Genomic DNA, 13065 nt, shown 5'->3' on the forward strand with positions numbered 1-13065 from the left:
CCAACCCACCTCTCTCTCTTTCCAACTCACCTCTCTCTCCAACTCACTCCTCTCTCTCCAACTCACCTTCTCCGACGAAGGTCGCCGGTCGGAAATTTTTCCGGCCGGCGACCTTCAAAAAAAAAAATTTCCCTCTCATCTCTCTCTCTCTAAAAACTTCGACGAAGGGGGTTTCCCTTCGCCGGAGTCGGTTTGTTCTTTGAACAGACCGAGAGGTAGTGTTCTTCCTTCTTCACTTGATTATAATGAAGTAATGAACAGAAGTTTAAACCTTTTCTCAGTGGAAGAATAGGGAAATGGATCCACATAAACACCACCAAGAACAGAGCAACTTCTGCTCTCTCTTTTGTGAAGAAGAACGTTGGGAAGAAGATGAACTAAATGAAGATGACAGCACTGAGATCAACAACATTAAGAATCAAACAAACCCAACTCTTATTCCTAGCTTGTCATTAGAACAAGATTTGTTTTGGGAAGATGAAGAGCTTCTCTCTTTGTTTCACAAAGAGAAAGAAACCCATTTCAGAATCACTAATCTTGAATCAAACCCATATCTTGAATCAGCTAGAAAAGAAGCTGTTGATTGGATATTAAGAGTCATTTCACATTATTCTTTCTCTGCTACTGCTTCTCTCTCTGTTAATTACTTAGATAGATCAGCCCAGGCTTGTGTGGTTAAGGTTGTTTGACACGACCTCATAAGAAACGAATGAGGGGGTCAACCTCATTCGTCGTCAGACCCCGACCCCCAGTCGTCAGATTCCCACCGACGGACGAACGTCTTAAAATACGGGCTTGAAGCCCCATCCTTCTTAAGGGACTTAAGGACTCGAGCGTACGTTCGTACATCTCCCTCTTATCCTAAGACATAATCCGCCATGAGTCGGCGTTCCGACTCATTGATCCTTTCTAATCTTCATTATCAGAGAGAGAAGCCATGGATGATTCAACTTGTTGCAGTAGCTTGTCTCTCTCTAGCAGCCAAGGTTGAAGAAACCCAAGTCCCCCTTCTCTTAGATTTACAGGTAAACCTAAATTTCAACTTTCAAAGTTTGGGTTTTTCTTAGAATCTTAGCTTAAATCTCGATCCTTGTTAAAAAAAATTCCATCTTTTAGGTGGAAGAAACTAAATATCTATTTGAAGCTAAGACGATTCAGAGAATGGAGCTTCTAGTACTTTCTACTCTTCAATGGAGGATGAATCCAGTAACTCCATTTTCATTTTTTGATCACATTATCAGAAGATTTGGGTTGAAGAACAATACATTGGGGATTTCTCCAAAAATGTGAACATCTTCTTCTCTTAGTTCTTTCAGATAAACAAAATCAAACCCAAAATGTCCATTTTTTATGAGGTGATTCCTTGATCATCAATTTGTAAAACTTGAATTTGTAATTTCAGATTCAAGGGTTTCACAGTATCTTCCATCAGTATTAGCTACTTCAATGCTGCTATATGTAATCGATCAAGTTGAACCTGATAATCTAGTAAATCAACTCATGGGTGTTCTTAAAACCAGAAAGGTTTGTCATTTAATTCATGGGTTTTCAATTTCTTGACTTACCCAAGTTTATAGTCAACATAATAAACAAACCCATTGATCTTGATTTTGATTTCAAATTATTACAGGGAGATATTGATGATTGTTATGAACTAATCTTGAAAAGGGTTTCAATCCTCCATTGCCACAACCAAAGCAACAAAAGGAAGTATTCATCTTCATCCATTCTTCCTGGAAGCCCAAACGATGTAATAGATGTTTCTTTTAGTTCAGATAGTTCAAATGAATCATGGGCTGTGACTTCATCATTTTCTTCCTCACAGGAGAATTCTCTGTTGAAGAAAAGGAAAACCCTAGATCAACAGATGCGTTTACCTACTACCTTCAACAGAGATGCGTTTACCTTTGAAGGTACTCCGGCGAAGGGAAACCCACTTCGCCGGAGTTTTTAGAGAGAGAGATGAGAAGAAAATTTTTTTTTTTTTTAAGGTCGCCGGCCGGAAAATTTTCCGGCCGGTGACCTTCGTCGGAGAAGGTGATGGTGATTTGGAGAGAGAGAGAGGAGTGAGTTGGAGAGAGAGAGGAGTGAGTTGGAGAGAGAGAGGAGTGAGTTGGAGAGAGAGAGGAGTGAGTTGGAGAGAGGAGTGAGTGGGAGAGAGAGAGGAGTGAGTTGCAGAGAGAGAAAGGTGAGTTGGAAAGAGAGTTGAGGTGGAGAGAGGTGAGTGAGGTGGAATTAATGTTTTATTTTTAATTTTATTTTGAAAAAATATTTAAAGGATGGGTAGTAATGACATTTACTTGAAAATAGGGGGCCATATTTGAATTTACGAAAAAAAGGGGGCCATAAAAGAAGCTGGTCACAAAGTAGGGGGCCATATAGGAATTAACTCTTCAAAAATATATTTTTAGACTTTCGTCATCCGTGGATATCTGAGGACATTGATGGACAATTAGTGGACATTTATTATTCTAATATTATCATTATTATATAATCATATGAAATAATATATTTGTACCACTAATCTGAAATATATTTTTTGACTTTCGTAGACATCCGTAGATATCTGTAGACATTGATAGACATCTGTAGATATCTGTGGACATTAATATAATAATAGTATAATATAATAAAATAACATAATATAATAATAAAATAACATAATATAATATATTATAATAATACAATATAATATAATATAATATAATATAATATAAATGATAATAAAATATAATATAATAAAATATTAATATAATAATAAAATATAATATAATAATATTATGTCACTATAATAATAAAATATAGTAATATAATAATAAGGTAATATTATAATAATATAATAATAGCACAATATAGTAATATGATAATAATATCATTATTACTATAATAGAATAGAATAATAATATTATAATATAATACTATATAATAATACAATAATATAATAAGAGAATATAATAATAATATAATATAGTAATATAATAATAAGATAATATTATAATAATATAATAATAGTATAATTTAATAATATGATAATATCTTATATATTATTTATTATATATTATTTAATCTAATTTGATAATAATAATTATTTTTATTATCTTCCTCACTGAAATGTCCCCAAGTTTCCTCAAATGTCTTCCATATTTTGAGAGACATTTTCTCTCTAAAAGCTCTCCAAATTTACACTAAAATGTCTCCAAATGTCCCCAAAACTAATTTGTCTTGAATTGTCCCCAAATTCGTGTCCCAAACGAATAACACGGACATTTGGAGACATTTAAAATGTCCCCAACCAATAACACGGACATTTCGGGACATTTGAAATGTCCACAACCAATAACATGGACATTTGAAGACATTTCGGGACATTTGAAATGTCCCGAACCAATAACGCAGACATTTCGGGACATTTAAAATGTCCCCAACCAATAACACGGACATTTGGGGACATTTCAAATGTCCCCAACGAATAACACGGACATTGGATGTCTTGATCCACTACCCCCGCCCCCACCCCCTAGTCTTGTGGGACACAATAATTAAAGGCTGTTGCTTTGGACACCCCAAGAATGTTGGGGTAGGAAGCTTTTGGGTGAATCCAACTTTTTTTTCTTTTTTTGTTGAAAGGGGTGAATCCAACTTGACCTAATTAGATTTAAACTAAGGGGGTGGAGAAGATGGAGTAAGTGTTGGGAAAAACGGACACTTAGGCGCAGCGGAAATATAAGAATTTTTCCCTTTGTGCTAGTTACGAGGATAATATAGAAGAATAGTGGGAGCAATAAGCAAAGAACTTAAAGTAAATAAGACAACGATTTTTAACGTGGAAAACCTCCTCAACGTGAGAAGTAAAAACCACGGGACTCGTAGTCCAACCAAATCAACTATAATAAGCACAGTAGTTACAGACTACGTCCACTCGAGACTCAGACCCTTCCCAAAAGAATCAATCTCAAACACGAAGAAACACGGAGAAACCCTCACAAGAAAGAACAAAAATAGCCCAGATATTTGCAGTTCGAAACGACCCTAAATTCACTAGGATTTCGGCGATCAATCAACGATCCATCCGTACAAATACAAGATGAATATGTCAAGAACAGTTCTGCCAAATTTCAGCTTAATTGGAGAAGAACTAACCGTCGGATTTTCTGAACAACGACTGCGCGTGCTGAAAAAGTTTTACCCCGCTCTTCTCGACAACCTTCTTCTCTCCCCTCTTCTCTTGTGCGTTTCTAATTGTGTTGCCCCCTTTGGTGCTCCTCACACTCATCTAAATTAGGTTAAGGTAATATTTATAGACTCCCCCTTAATCCTAATTCCACCGTCATAAATAACCGACCCAAAGAAACTCGACTCGGGCCCGGATTTGGTTTCCTAATCCAAACCGAACTAGGTTTCCCCACTAGGAGGAAAACCCAACTGTAAGAGAGTAAGAGGGTAAGAGAGAGGAAGGGGAGAGGAGAGAGAGATGATGGTGGTGGTGTTTAAGATGGAGATGAGGGGGTGAAAATAATGTGCAATGATGAAAATGACAAAATGAAAAAGATAAATGTCACTCTAGTCCTTATACAAATTCCTTAACAAAAACTAAAAAAAAATAGTCCTACACAAAGAAAAACACAAGTGTTATAGGTATAGTGTAGGCGAAATTAGGAATAACAACAGTTAAATTTTGTGTGATCACGAGAATACCACCGTGTATAGAGAAAATGCAAAATTTGATGAAATCAACAAAACAATTATTTTAGATTGGAGTACCAAAATAATTTAAGATCACGTTTTTTCGCCTTTCGTAGTTCTTTTTTTTTCCGACACATGGTAATTTACGATGTCCTCATAACACATTGATCCTTATGAGGGGACTGAATGCACAAAACTAAATTAAAATTGGACTATGGACCGCCGATCCTAAATTGGGTGAATTTGAGTTAAACTAATTAACTTAAAACCTTTATGCCCCCTACATTTCTTTGGTGCCCTAAAGTAGGATTATACTTAAAAAAGGTCTTGTGGAAGTGGAACCAGACACGGAACCAAGACTAAACACCAAGGGCGGTCAATGTACTACGAACTCAGTTGTTTTATTTGATAATTCGGTTAAATTTTATATTTACTCCATTTATAAGATACGAATATATATATATATGAGTATATAATTTGAAATAAGAGTAGTACCATCAGTTAAAATTATGTGTTATTTAACTTCGTTTTATGTTCATAATTTGAGACTAACGAGCCAGGATTCGTATTTATTGTGCAATCAATGTGGATGGTTGATCTATTTCTCAAGCTAAAAAAATTATTTTAAAATTTCTCATATAATAAATACGATATTTTCAACAAAAAATATAGTTGGTGTCTTTTAATTTTTTACATTCAAGTTTGATCTCCTTCATCTAAATTTGTAAGAGAAAGTAGAGTGTATGTACAAGTCATAAAAAAACTAAACACACAATTAAAATTTTATGCTATCAGGAGGGTTTGAACCCGGGGCCCTCCCGTCATAACCTCGTTGTCCCACCAAAAAAGGTTTTATACCTTAATGATATGTTTAACATATTTCTTTCACTATTCTTATCATCACAAACATGGCTACGACTAGGTCGAGGGGGTCATGGCCTAGTTGTAGGTCCGTCCATGTGGAATATATACAAGTCGGCGTTGCAAAATTGCCAACGGGTGATTCCTATATGCGGGAGAACCAAAATTGAAAGAGAACTATTTCTTACCGGATTTAGATCGATATTTTTAGAGAAACATAGAATTTTCTGAAGTACAACTTTTGAGTGGAAACAAAAATGATTTGTAATCTTTTGTTCATCCAAACATCACCCACCTTTATTGTTTTTCAATTTTTTTCTTCCTCCATCTTCCACCCCATCAACGACACCTCCACCATCATCTTCGGTCACGCGACTTCATCTTACTAACAACTTTGACCTTTATCATCGTTCTACTCTTCTTATGTCTCTTTCTTCTTCCCACTTCCTTTTTTTTTCTATCTTTCTCTCTACCTTTGTTTCTTCTCTTTTGAAGTCTTGGATCTGGAAGCACCAGATCTATTAGTGGACCGATGCTATCAATAAAATACATGGTATTGAGATATTTGTTAGGCACCTACTACTTAACTCAGGCTACTCTAACGAGGGGATAATTCGTTTTTCCTTTTACGAATTTCATGATTTCATATCTTTATTGTAAGACAATTAGATTTTAAATGCCTCAATGAAGTTTCTCATTTGGTTCAATATTCTTAACTGATTATTGAATAATAATAACTAACAAATTTTGTAACAATATTAATTTTAACACAGTAAAAGAATTTATCGTCAATTTTAATAGATCAATCATCTATCTCCTATTTTTTAGATTCTAGTAAAACAATTAGATTTTTAACTGAAGTAAAACCTTCTTGATTAGTGATAAAAATTATGAGATAGCCAAAAGATAATTAAGAGCCACCCTTTATACTTTTTGTAGGCTATAGTCATTAAGGTTTATATTATAAGAGGATATAATCTCTCATTGCAGGGTCCGACAGCTCTATCAAATGCATTACTTGAGGTGTGAATGCTTTTAACATAAAACATCAAGTCAATACATCAAAAACATCAATTTTAATTTAACACAATTAACTAACAAATACCCGATACTAACCATAATCGTAATTACTGTTAGGTATAGAGTAATGACTAATGAGATGTCTCAACTCAAACTGTAACCAACTTCGTTCGTTAAGCTTTTGAATTTAGGATGAATATAACTCAATTCTGACTCCTAGTAAATGAGGTATTAGCTCGATATGGTGGTATAAGGAATCCCACAAGGGACACTCAAATTCGCAGCCTAAACCACAGGCAACGAATCCATGGGGTAGTAGTACGTAGTTTGTTTCAAACACACCACTCAAATGTTATTAACAATAAACCAAAAGTTAATCCAATATAAATCCCATGCTATTATATCTTCTTGATGCAACAATCAATATAAGTTGGTGTCAAAATAAATTTGAGTTGGTTAGAAACTTAATTATGAGCCTACCTTTTAATATAAATTAGGTGGATGTCTCTTTCACTTTACGAAATTGTTTGGTCATTGTAATAACAACAAAGACGATTTTACTCTTCTTTTTTGTTGAACTAAAGACACTTTTACTCTGTTTATATAAATTTTCTTGTGATATAATTGTCATAATTACTTTTTTTGTGTTCGAGTACAAAAACGTTTGTTTTTTATAAATAAAACTAATTGTGTTCATATCAGTCACAACACGGTTAAGTTGCACTAGAAGTGCCAACAATTGATAACTCAGTGAGTAGTGCATGTACTCTTACATGATGGAGGTCCAACGTTCAATTCCTAACGGAACTGAAATCCACAGTTTATTTTTTTGAGAATTAGATGGCCTTTAGGCCATTAGATTACTTAGACTTTAGGCCAGTAGTTTAGTTGGACTTTAGACCCATTCTGTAAGAGTTTAAATCCGACGGTTATCGTGCTTATCACATCTTATTGATGAATGTATTCATAATGACTATCGTAGTCAATATTCAAAAAAAAAAAATGGATTGGAGCCGTAGGATTTGCCTTGGTTTGGTTCGATAGCAAAACTAATCAATTTAGTTCAATTGGGTTTGGTGCACTTGGTGCATTGATATTATAAAAATAATACATAAACAACAATAGATTGACAACAAAAGACGCTTTGGCCGAGTGGTTAAGGCGTGTGCCTGCTAAGTACATGGGGTATCCCCGCGAGAGTTCGAATCTCTCAGGCGTCGTTTACTTTTTCTATTTTATGTTCTTTTCACAGTTTTCAACAACTCTGTTTTTGAACATTTCATTTTAGAAGCAGCAAAGAGCAAATCCATGAATTTACCAATGGAGGGTTATCTCGGTGTAATTAAAGAGAATTATTTCAAGAACGAGCTTCGAGAAGTACCTGGGTTCATGCCGGTAAATTCCATTCTGTCACTCTCTCTAACTTAAAAATAAAATGATGGTTTTTGTAATGGTTTAGTTTTGTGCTGTTTTTTTAGCTAAGATACTCTCACTATATCAGCTATAATGGCTTCCCAACTATACAAAAAATCAGACAATACTAAGTTCTCAACCCACAGTGATCTTCTGGACCAATTATAGAGATTTCTATTGGTAAATATATGATCGACTCCGCGCTCACTTTCTATTGGGATTCTGAATACCCCAAAGTATTGCTTTTGAAATCATGTTATAGAAGTTTTTCTTATTTTCGGGCCACGTCGCTTGCACCAAGTTTAGGTTGTATGGCCAAACCTCAACAGCACAACTACAATGAAGTATGAGGTGATTAATTGATTCACCATTACATTTACAAAGAGTGCACTGCTCGATCATGTTATAATCCATACGGACTCCCCTTGTATATATTGTTGGCATTGTTGTTAGTTGAAAACTTTTTTTTTAGATTTTTTCTTAATTTCATGTCATTGTACAAAGACCGCAAATAAAATTTGACAGTAGAATTCTGAATTCTCGGCAAAGAACGCCACTGTTTGGGTGCTCATCTCACTATGCCTCTGATGTCCGATCAGTAATTCAGTATCACTAAGACATAACATTTAATGAAACTATTCTTTTCTCAAACAATAGTTGTAAAATCATAAGATAACAAACATAAAGCCTAAAGATGGTTCGTTTATTGTAAGTCTATAACAAACATAAACCTTTCAAATTTTGATCCATTTTTTATCTTGGATCATCAAAGTTTAAGGAAATAAGTTATTTTGTATACCTTCATTTTGAATCAAAATCTTCTGCTCCGTATTTAATTATGATCTATGATAGACATCCATGGGGATTTCCTCCACATTCCTTTCTAAACCATTTGCAACACGCCAACACCCACCCATATCTCTATGCTCTAAACTGTTGCAGCAATGCATCACAATCGACCAGTAACCGTCCCTGCTGGTTTGACTAGCCCTTGAATCATAAATGTTCATCCCAACTCCTCACCATGATTCTTGCACTTGGAACTGCAATGTCAATTGTTGACTTCCTGTGAGTGGTCGTGGACTTCGACGCGTCTTCATTTGTGGCTTTCTCACAAGGAATGTGGTGGAAATCAGCATGGATGTTTATTAGAGATGCATCTTTCTCCATATGTATGGCATGGATTCATCATCTCATGTGATACATATGGAGAAAGATGCATCTCCGATAAACATCCATGCTGATTTCAATTACATTCCTTGCGAGAAAGCCACAAATGAAGACATCGTCGAAGTCCACGACGAGTCAGAGGAAGTCAACAATGAACATTGCAATTCCAAGTGGTACCAATATATGACAATGGTGCATGGTTTCACTAGCTCTGCAACAATCTTTCTTCTCACATGAACTAAGAGATTGATGGTGGTCCTCATGATGATGAATGGTTATGACTCTCTTGTTCATGGTGATCCAAGATTGCAGTCTTAATAACGAACGATATAATCATGTTTTCAACTATTTCTCGCCTGGTTTTTCTAGCAAGTTGGACCGCTTTTGGTAGTTTCCAATATCATTGGGCATGAGAGTTATGTTCCCGGTCTCAGTTGCGAGTGTCGAACCTAACATTCCCATTGAGATACCGATATCGGCAGTGGCTAATGCTGGCGCGTCGTTTACACCGTCTCCTATCATTGATGTTGGTCCTTCCTCCTTGAGTTCTTTGATGATTTTAGCCTTCTCTTCGGGTAGAAGATCGGCATGGATTACACGTATAGCATTCCCTAGCTGATCACATCACATGGAATTTAAAATTATTAGCTAACTACACATATAACTATCAAAACAATAAAATTATTTGGGGATGAGGAATAATTGTCGCATATAACTGTCAAAACAATTTCATAAAAAAAAAACTATCAAAACAATAAAATTATTTGGGGATGAGGAATAAATGTCGCATCTAACTATCAAAACAATAAAAGTTCAAAGTTTTTTTTTTTTTGAGAAATCAACTACGATCTACGTTAGTCGTTACAAGGGCATTGATACATAATGAAAATGTGATGAGCAAAATAACCGCATACTTTAAACCATAATGAAAGAGGCCTAAAGGTCGACAAATTTAAAATATTATTTACAATTATATTACCTAAATTACAAGGGATAAATCTTCATGGCAAACTGCTTCCACCGAGACTTGACCCACGACCTCATGTGTTAAATAGGGGTGTCCAACCGCTGCACCAAAGGGTGGTGGACAATCTTCAAAGTTTTTAACTTGTTCATTGCCTCTCCAACTATCAAAAAGGCTAAATATTCCAACTTGAATTGCTCCTAAGAAAACGTAACCCATAGTTGTTCCTTATGTGCTATGATCTGAAGTTGAAATATTACCTAAATTACAAGGGATAAATCCTCATGGCAAACTGCTTCCACCGAGACTCGACCTACGACCTCATGGGTTAAATAGGGGTGTCCAACCGCTGCACCAAAGGGTGGTGGACAATCTTCAAAGTTTTTAACTTGTTCATTGCCTCTCCAACTATCAAAAAGGCTAAATATTCCAACTTGAATTGCCCCTAAGAAAACGTAACCCGTAGTTGTTCCTTTTGTGCTATGACCTGAAGTTGAAATTCAATTTAGATAAATATTATTACAATTTCCCAAAAGTAATGGTTACTACAAATAATTTATTTTTAGCGACACTCTAAACTGTCGGAAATAATTTTGTGGTCCATAGTGTTAAAATGAAAACTTGAGAGAGTTGAGAAGTTAAACTTGTTACATGAGGGTTATAACGTTTTTCTAATATAGTTGCAGTTGCACATTATATGTTACTGGAAATTTAGATGAGTTTGCACCACCATCCTAATAATAGTGGTCGTTCTTTTGTAACAATATTAGAAAATCGTCACAATGTTCGTATGAAAAAGTCTAAGTAATGTCAAAAAGTCGTTTTTACCGTCACAAATCAAATGGTTTGCGACAGTTACATGAGCATCATAACGTATTCCTAATTTAGTTGCACTTGCATATCATATTTTATTGGAAACTTGGATGAAATCAGAGATTAGTCATAACAGTAGAAGAAGAAAACAATTTAGTGAAGAAAAAAAAGTTCAATAATTGAAGTTAAGAGAAGAAGAGGACGGTTTACCTTTAGTTTGAAGTTAGAGAAGAAGAGGAAGGTCGTCCAGGTGTACAAGATAGAAGCAGAGAAGTACATAAAAAATCAGAGATTAGTCATACAGTAGAAGAAGAAAACAATTTAGTGAAGAAAAAAAGTTCAATAATTGAAGTTAAGAGAAGAAGAGGACAGTTTACCTTTAGTTTGAAGTTAGAGAAGAAGAGGACAGTTTACCTTTAGTTTGAAGTTAGAGAAGAAGAGGAAGGTCGTCCAGGTGTACAAGATAGAAGCAGAGAAGTACATAAAAAATCAGAGATTAGTCATAACAGTAGAAGAAGAAAACAATCTAGTGAAGAAAAAAAAGTTCAATAATTGAAGTTTAGAGAAGAAGAGGACGGTTTACCTTTAGTTTGAAGTTAGAGAAGAAGAGGAAGGTCGTCCAGGTGTACAAGATAGAAGTAGAGAAGTACATAAAAAATCAGAGATTAGTCATAACAGTAGAAGAAGAAAACAATCTAGTGAAGAAAAAAAAGTTCAATAATTGAAGTTAAGAGAAGAAGAGGACGGTTTACCTTTAGTTTGAAGTTAGAGAAGAAGAGGAAGGTCGTCCAGGTGTACAAGATAGAAGCAGAGAAGTACATCTCTGCTTCTATCTTGTACACCTGAACGACCTTCCTCTTCTTCTCTAACTTCAAACTAAAGGTAAACTGTCCTATTCTTCTCTTAACTTCAATTATTGAACTTTTTTTTCTTCACTAGATTATTTTCTTCTTCTACTGTTATGACTAATCTCTGATTTTTATGTACTTCTCTGCTTCTATCTTGTACACCTGGACGACCTTCCTCTTCTTCTCTAACTTCAAACTAAAGGTAAACTGTCCTCTTCTTTTCTTAACTTCAATTATTGAACTTTTTTTTCTTCACTAGATTGTTTTCTTCTTCTACTGTTATGACTTTATGTACTTCTCTGCTTCTATCTTGTACACCTGGACGATGATTGTGACTAATCTTGTACCGTTTAAGCTAATAGTTCCAGTCAAAACTTTAGATTGATTTTGTTTAGTACCGGGGTAGGGTTCGCCGATCAACGACTTCTCATCAACTTCACAACTCCCATCAACTCCTATTCCATCAATTGGAATGACTTCTCTAGCTTTAGCATCAACGATGATTATGACTTTAGTTGCCTATAAAAGCATAAGATTGCCGAAAAATGGTTAAACACAACAAAATGAAGTCATTAACCACAATAATGTTAAGAAAGACCACATATTAAAGAAAAGTGTTGCTAAAAGCACTTAACGTCATCTCACCTCCAACTGCAATGGATCAAAACCATCTAACGATTCTATGATATTATTTCGAAGGGAGATGCGAGCAGTAAGGGAGATGAAGAGAAAGGTAACTATTCGGTTACCAAATGCTTAGGGTTTAGGACTTTAGGACTTTAGGGTTTAGGACTTTAGAACTTTAGGTTTCTGTTGGTTTCATTACAGAAATGAGGGTATTTATAGGCATTAATTTCTGATCCAAAGGCTGAGATCTCTCTTGATTCCTCAGCTGTTGGATCTTAAAACTAGGTTCAGGGTATTTACAGGGTATTAGGGTTTATATTTCTTGCCAATTTAACTACATTAGAGACAATTCTTGGTTATCTATTTTGGGTTGTGATTTTGTTGTGATAATTGCTAAAAATTAGGGGGAAATGTTAGTCTTTTTTGTTGTTGCAAGGGAAATGTTAGTTCATACCTAAATTGATTGATGTGTGTGAGAGCGAGAGAGATAAAGGGCTTTGATTTGAACAAAATTGAATCAGAAGGTAGAAGACTTTGGTTTAGGGGAAGAGAGAGAGAGAGAGAGAGAGAGAAAGGGCTTTGATTTGAACAAAATTGAATGAGAAGGTAGAAGACTTTGGTTTAGGGGAAGAGAGAGAGGGTAGCCAAGAACGCACCAAGTTGGCC

General features: G+C 35.2%; 1 long non-coding RNA gene, 1 other non-coding gene and 1 pseudogene across 4 annotated transcripts; 2 read left to right on the plus strand and 1 right to left on the minus strand.

Moving 5' to 3' along the window:
- Positions 1-208: 208 nt before the first annotated feature.
- LOC147556311 (cyclin-D3-2-like) lies at positions 209-8108 on the plus strand (annotated as a pseudogene). Its single transcript, XR_015234108.1, has 7 exons — positions 209-657; positions 904-1025; positions 1117-1302; positions 1389-1524; positions 1631-1913; positions 7817-7959; positions 8043-8108. The product of XR_015234108.1 is annotated as a cyclin-D3-2-like (transcript).
- Positions 7703-7784, plus strand: TRNAS-GCU (transfer RNA serine (anticodon GCU)). Its single transcript has one exon. It is a non-coding gene; the product is annotated as a tRNA-Ser (tRNA).
- Positions 8109-8576: 468 nt separating the features above from the next.
- On the minus strand, positions 8577-11739 carry LOC147556313 (uncharacterized). Of its 2 annotated transcripts, XR_015235301.1 has the most exons (4): positions 11339-11739; positions 11135-11301; positions 10127-10598; positions 8577-9762 (listed from the first exon to the last, which is right to left on the minus strand). It is a non-coding gene; the product is annotated as an uncharacterized LOC147556313 (long non-coding RNA). The 2 variants fall into 2 exon arrangements; XR_015235300.1 differs by having other exon boundaries at positions 11135-11739.
- Between the last annotated feature and the right edge of the window lie 1326 nt (positions 11740-13065).

Source organism: Eschscholzia californica, unplaced genomic scaffold (assembly GCF_041429995.1).
Source record: "Eschscholzia californica isolate CP2 unplaced genomic scaffold, dmEscCali1.0.p SCAF_2, whole genome shotgun sequence".
In the NCBI taxonomy this organism is placed as follows: domain Eukaryota; kingdom Viridiplantae; phylum Streptophyta; class Magnoliopsida; order Ranunculales; family Papaveraceae; genus Eschscholzia; species Eschscholzia californica.